At 36.4% G+C, this 6,514-nt stretch overlaps 1 long non-coding RNA gene across 1 annotated transcript; it reads left to right on the top strand.

Moving 5' to 3' along the window:
- The first annotated feature begins 523 nt into the window (after window positions 1-523).
- On the top strand, window positions 524-4,562 carry LOC104246444 (uncharacterized). The gene is made up of 2 exons (XR_011403716.1): window positions 524-3,591; window positions 4,237-4,562. It is a non-coding gene; the product is annotated as an uncharacterized lncRNA (long non-coding RNA).
- Window positions 4,563-6,514: the final 1,952 nt, after the last annotated feature.

The following is a 6,514-nucleotide window of genomic DNA, read 5'->3' on the forward strand; positions in this document are numbered from 1 at the left end:
TATATGGCCAACCATGTATTGTCTTATTTTATGCTAAAAGTAATTATGTCAATACAATTTACCAAACAATCCACTTGTGAATAGAAACGTAAATTGAAAAAAAAAAAAAAAAGAGAAGCTAAATAAAGTCATAAATATGTGGGGAAGTGCCTTACTCAAAAAGTCGAAAGGGAACATGCTATGCCAAACTTATGTTGGAATTGACAAGAGAGATAAGAGTGAGTTGCTCAAGTGGTGAGCACCCTTCACTTCCAACCAGTAGGTTATGAGTTCGAGTCATCCCAAGAGCAAGGTGGAGAGCTCTTGGAGGGAGGGAAAAAAAAGAATAAAAAAGAATTGACAAGAGAGAAAATAATAAATTCATGAATTTTCATATGTATTTTTAAACATAACTAAACGTGAATTTCATCTTCACTTTTGTCTCATTTTTTTTAGTTGGAACTTCCCTTTACTTTTTTTTTTTAAATCAAAAGTTCATCATATAGATGGGGTTAGGTTGGATCCCAACCTATAGATAATCAAATAGAGTCAATGCATGAAGAAGGACATAAACCTAGCCTCCTTAATGAGATGAAGAATGATGTTACTCATTCTTGTGACCCTTTGATCTATAGAAACTATTCTAGGTTGGGAGGACTCCTCCGTTGCAAGATGAGTACACTTAGCTTCACAAAAAGGTACTACGCACATATGTATCAGAACTATACAACATTCTACTCTATCAGTTAAAATTATCATTAATTACAAAATGATGTTTCCTTGTTTTGATTCTGAATCTTGGAACCTCCTCCTGATCCATCTTCACTTCCGCTTTGATTTGACCAGGTAATAATTCTACATTTTCAAAAACAGTTTGACATCTTTGTTTTTTCCAAGGTTTGTTAATAAACTAGTACAAAAACAAACTCTCCTTTGTCTGATAGTTCTTTGATCTGCTCAATGATCCTTCTAATATGCCAAGGTGGTTTTATTTTATTGTTAATCATGTCAATTATTAGCTACGAATAAGATTCCACTATAATCTTGATTCTCCTCCTACTAATGCAAAAAATTAAGCCCTGCAAGATAGCTTTGGCCTCAGCTAAATTATTGGTGGATTGATCATATAATTCAGTGAAAGCCAATATCATATTACCTATGCTATCTCTAAGAATTCCTCCACCACCTGAACTCCTTGGATTGCCTTTTACTACAGCCACCAATATTAAGTTGTAACCAATCATTATTCGATTTATGCCATCTAACCAATTGGTTAGTAGTTATCTCTTGTGCCTTTTCAATTTCTAAGCAAATATTTCCCCATGAATGAGGCAATTGTAGCATAGGGAATTGACAATCCAATAGATTCTTCATACATCAGGAAACCTGTTGATTAATGAACCCGACATTGATGTTGATATTATCAAACCTGGTAGAACACCTACTCTTCCACAATTCCCAGCATATAATAGAAGAAATACACGGCAGGAAAGTTGCATGAGCTTCATTCCTCGTCTTGTAAAGCCACCAATTCATCAGTAGTTGTCTGATATTTTCATATCTTATGTGAATGCCACAAATAGCTACTAAAGAAAGACCGCACCTATTTTCCAATTTCACTATTAAGAACAACTAAGATATAGTTTCTGGCACAAAAATTCTACAACAGACACACTGTGATGACCCAAAAGTCCGTCTTATGTTTCAGAATACAATTCTGTATTTCGAGGCCTTTAAAACCTCATTTTATTCTTTATCGATTTATGTGCACAGTCCGGACATGTTTCTGAAAAGCGTTTATATTGAAAGTTGATGAAAGTAAGAATTTTTGCCTTTAAAAGTTAATTTAGTTGACTTCGGTCAACGTTTTGAGTAAATGGACTGAGACTCGTATTTTGACAGTCCCGGTGGGTCCCTACCGAAATATGAGACATGGGCATATGCCCAGAATCAAATTCTGAGGTCCCTAGCTCGAGATATGAATTTTTGATGAAAATTGAAAGTCTGAAAATTAAATGGTTTTAAGAATTTGGTTAATGTTTGTTCTTGTTGGTATCGGGTCCATATTTTGGTTCCGGAGTACAGTAAAGGTTCATTATGATATTTAAGACTTGTCTGTGAAATTTGGTGAGAAACAGAGTTGGTTTGACGTGATTCGGACGTCCGGTTGTGAAAATAGGAATTTTAAAGTATTCTTGGGAATTTCATTTGATTTGGTGCTAAATTCATAGATCTAGGTGTTATTTTGGCAATTTGATCATGTGAAAAAGTTCGTATGATATTTTAAGACTTGTGTGCATGTTTGGTTTGGAGGCCCAAGGACTTGATTGAGTTTCGGATAGGCTACGGAGTGTTTTGAACTTAGGAAATTTTTCTGATGTGCTTCAGTCTGCAGAATTCCCTCGCAAATGCAAGGCTCGCATTTGTGAAGAATTCACTGCAATTGCGAGAAATTGGGCTGGGGGTAGACTTCGCATTTGCGAAGATAAGGATCGCAATTGCGATCATCTCAGGCCGCATTTGCGAATAATAGTTTGCATTTGCGAATGTAGTAGAGATGCGAGGAGTTCGCACTTGCGAAGCTCATTCTACATCCCATGTTTTCGTACGTAAAAATATGCCATAAGTAAATTTATGAAAGCTCGGAAATGAGATATTACATCCCGCATTTTTCGTACGTTAAAGTTTCATCGGAAATTAATTGACGTAAGTTCGGGAATGAGATTATTTTAAGATTATAAATATTTTATGCTATTTCAAACAAGTAATGAGTAAATTCGTGAAGGTGAGAAGGTGAGCAAATCGAAGAAAAATAATTTCGTCTAAGTATGGCATTTGGGATAAAATATGGCCCGAGTTAAAATACCCGGTATTTATGGACTAGTATCATACAAGGTATCTCATGGCCATGATAGTAAAGTGTATAAGGTGTGTTAAAAATAAGTAAAATTTAAAGTAATTTGAGACAGCTCTTAATTATGCGGGTAATTGGTTAATTATCGGGTAACAGGACATTACCTAATTATCTAAATAAGTGGATAAAGGTTAAAAATAACCACTCCCACCCCCACGTGGCAGCAAGACCACAATCAAACAAATGACTCTTAATTCTATTAGATTAGGTGGCAACCAAAAGATGATTGAGGATTTGGCAACAATGGCTAAAATTTGAATAACTTTCCTGGGAAGTTAATATTTTCCTTTCATGTAACAAAATCATGAAATTGTCAACACCTTCATATCAGTAAATGAAGGATTAGGGCATGGCAAAAAGGGAAGGTACTTGAGCAAGAAAACCTTGAAAATAATGGAAGCAATACGGTAGAAATGTCCCTTCCTTTTCCTTTTGGTCCCAAGATTAATCTTTTATACCAATTATGAGGGGCCCAACGTGAATCATTCTAAAGACTTTGAAAGAGTTCTCTAATTCAACAAATTCATATGATATTTGGATAAAATTCAGAAAAGGGAGATATATTCATAGCAACATAACTAGCTTCAGCAAGAGACTCATACGAAATTGCACTGTGTAATGACAACGGGATTTTGCAACTCTAAGGGAGTACGGTGCAATTCTTCTCAAGAATATCATGCGGATTTTTCCTACTCCAGGTATGTTAAGGTCATCCCTTCTTTCTTTTGGCATGATCCAAATTATACAGAAGAAAAGAGCAAACGCACAGTTTCCATAAATTACTTTATTCATAGAAATAGTATGGGCGTCTATATTCTTGATTCCCCATGAGAATTATTATTATCTTCTGTTCATGGGTCTTAGAATAATAGGCAGTTGAAAAAGTTATCCAGAAGGAATATTTAGATTATTACGTATTTTTCATGCATTTTACTCATTTATACATGTGCATTGACCCATGGCCAGATGTCGTTATATACTCGTATATATGTAAATATATGTATATGGGATATGGAAAAAGGTTACTGCATTATATACGCACCACCACCTGATTAGCTGGTATACGTTGATGATTTGCCCACAGTGACTGAGATGATATAACGGTTCAGAGGCTTGATGATATTATGAACATATATACCTATGCATGGTATGACATTTATACGCATATGCATGACATTATAAAAATGAAATAATTTACGTTGCTATGCAAGCATACATGTCAAGTCTTTTACTCCATGTCTCTTTCATGTCTATTATTTACTGATTTTCATTCCTTACATACTCGGTACATTATTTGTACTAACGTACCTTTTGCCTGGGGATGCTGTGTTTCATGCCCGCAGGTCCCGATAGACAGGTCGAGAGCCCTCCAAGTAGGCTATCAGCTCAACGGAAGATGTTGGTGCGCTCCATTTTCTTCGGAGTTGCTTGTTTGGTTAGTATGATTTAGATGTGTATTCTTAGAGGCTTGCAGACAAAAGTCATGTACGTAGAAGTTTGTATGGCCTTGTCGGCCCATGTTCAGTATATGAGTGGTTATTTTGGCCTTATAGGCTCGTACGTCTTATGTAATAGTTGATTTCACATATTGTATTTTACTTATCTCACGACAGTCTTCCGATTCAATTATCCATGATAGTATGACATGAAAAGATACGTTATGGTGGTACTCGGTTGAGTAAGGTACCGGATACCCATTGTGGCCCATCGGTTTGGGTCATGACAAAAGTGGTATCAGAGCAGTTCTGTCCTAGGGAGTCTACAAGCCATGTCCAGTAGAGTCTTATTTATGGGTGTGTCGTGCACCACACTTATAAGTAGGAGGCTACAGGGAATTTAGGACTGTCACTCTTTCTTCTTACTATAGATCGTGTGGTAGAGCTCATTTATAAGAATTCAAATTCCGAACTTCTATTTTTATTCGTAATAAGATGATGCCTATGTTAAAAAAGATGATCTATAAGAGATATAGCTGTAGAAGTGTTGAATTAGAGGAACTCGACTTTGTATCATGCTTATGATAAGTAAATGTGAGGTCTTCAGCAGATCATGTAAGTAGTGAAAGGTGTAAGCCTCTTGATAAGGAGTCTTGAGGCAAGAATACCTATCCACATTAATGGTGGAAGATAATGAGAGATTCAGAAGATAAATACAAGTTTCGACAAGCAAAAGAAGCAAGATGAAGAAGAGTACGAGACACCCAACTGATGAAGATTAACATTATTTACAATTCAAACAGAGGAATATAAGCCTTTTGAGTTGCCTTCAATAGTTACAGAGGTATGTACAATTGGCCACACCGATCTCAGCTATACCCTATGGCTCTAGAGCTAGCAGATATGGTTCAAGACAAGACATGATATCAGGATCCGGCTAGGGTTAGAATAACCCAAAATAGTGAATGGATTGTTTGTGTTAGTTGACATTTCCAAATAATTTTATAAAGGTGCTTATAGATCTCCTTGTGAGACACACCAGATGGTGCACTCTAAAATAGTAAAACTGGATATGGGTACTACAAGAATAGGCACTGGAAGCCTTGAAGGGATAAATATTACCTTATTGTGGCTCCCGTCCCTAGTAGAGAAAACAAATGTTAGGCAATCCGAAGAACCAATGGATGGAGCAAGGGGCGCAAAAAGCAAAAGAATGTCTTGCTGAAGTTTTCACAGGAAAGGGATAGGTCGAAATATTAGCAGAGTAATGAAAAGAGAGATAAGGAAGAATTATGAGTAATATGCGATACATGGATGACAACGACAGATAAAAAAGATGACGGTATTATTGGGTCCATATTCACTGAAGGAAGAGACGAGAGGTGATTGGCCTCAAGAAAACAAAAGAGTATAATCCATGAAGTCATATCCTCATTTCAAGAAGTAAGTTCGTGACTCTAACATGATTACCAATAGGAAAAGCTAGACCCCAGAATAATAGAGATCAGTATGGGCTAGTGAACAAGATAAAGTAAACATGAATTAGGGATTTAGTGATTTGATAATGGTCAACATCATGAGAATTTCAGATTTCGTACCAGCAATAATAGAATGGACATCGGAAGAAGATACATGAGAAATTCAGAGAATGGTCATTCAGGAAGACGCTTCCCTAAAGTAAGCAATGTGGGCAAAATTAAGCTTAAGAGACTATATGTGCCAGTTATAGAAATTGTCACCTCGTAAGTAAGGAATTTCATTATCCTTAGTACAAAAGGATTACCGCAAGGAGATTAAGGGTCATCAATGAGGTGGAAAGACGCCAAAAGTAAAGTGGTAGAACATCTATAGGCAGATTGTCGTAGCTTCAACTTTTAGTACTCCCCTAAAGGGGGGGGGGGATATGGAATGATGTGACATTACGTCAAAATTAAGTGGTTCCAGTAATTATGGAATGGTAAAGAAAGAATGCAATAATATGAAAAAGGGATGGGATTGCACTTATTCAAAGCCTACAGTTATGCTACGATACCAGAGAATTATGCAAACACGATATCAGTAAAAGGAAGTAAGAGTTCCTGCCCGAGATATTATTAATTAATAAGGAGCCAGTGCGAGAGGCAAGTTAAGACAAAGGAAATGACCCAAAAAATATTACACGAAATATTAATACGGGAATGGGCCA

Source organism: Nicotiana sylvestris, chromosome 11 (genome assembly GCF_000393655.2).
Source record: "Nicotiana sylvestris chromosome 11, ASM39365v2, whole genome shotgun sequence".
NCBI lineage: Eukaryota > Viridiplantae > Streptophyta > Magnoliopsida > Solanales > Solanaceae > Nicotiana > Nicotiana sylvestris.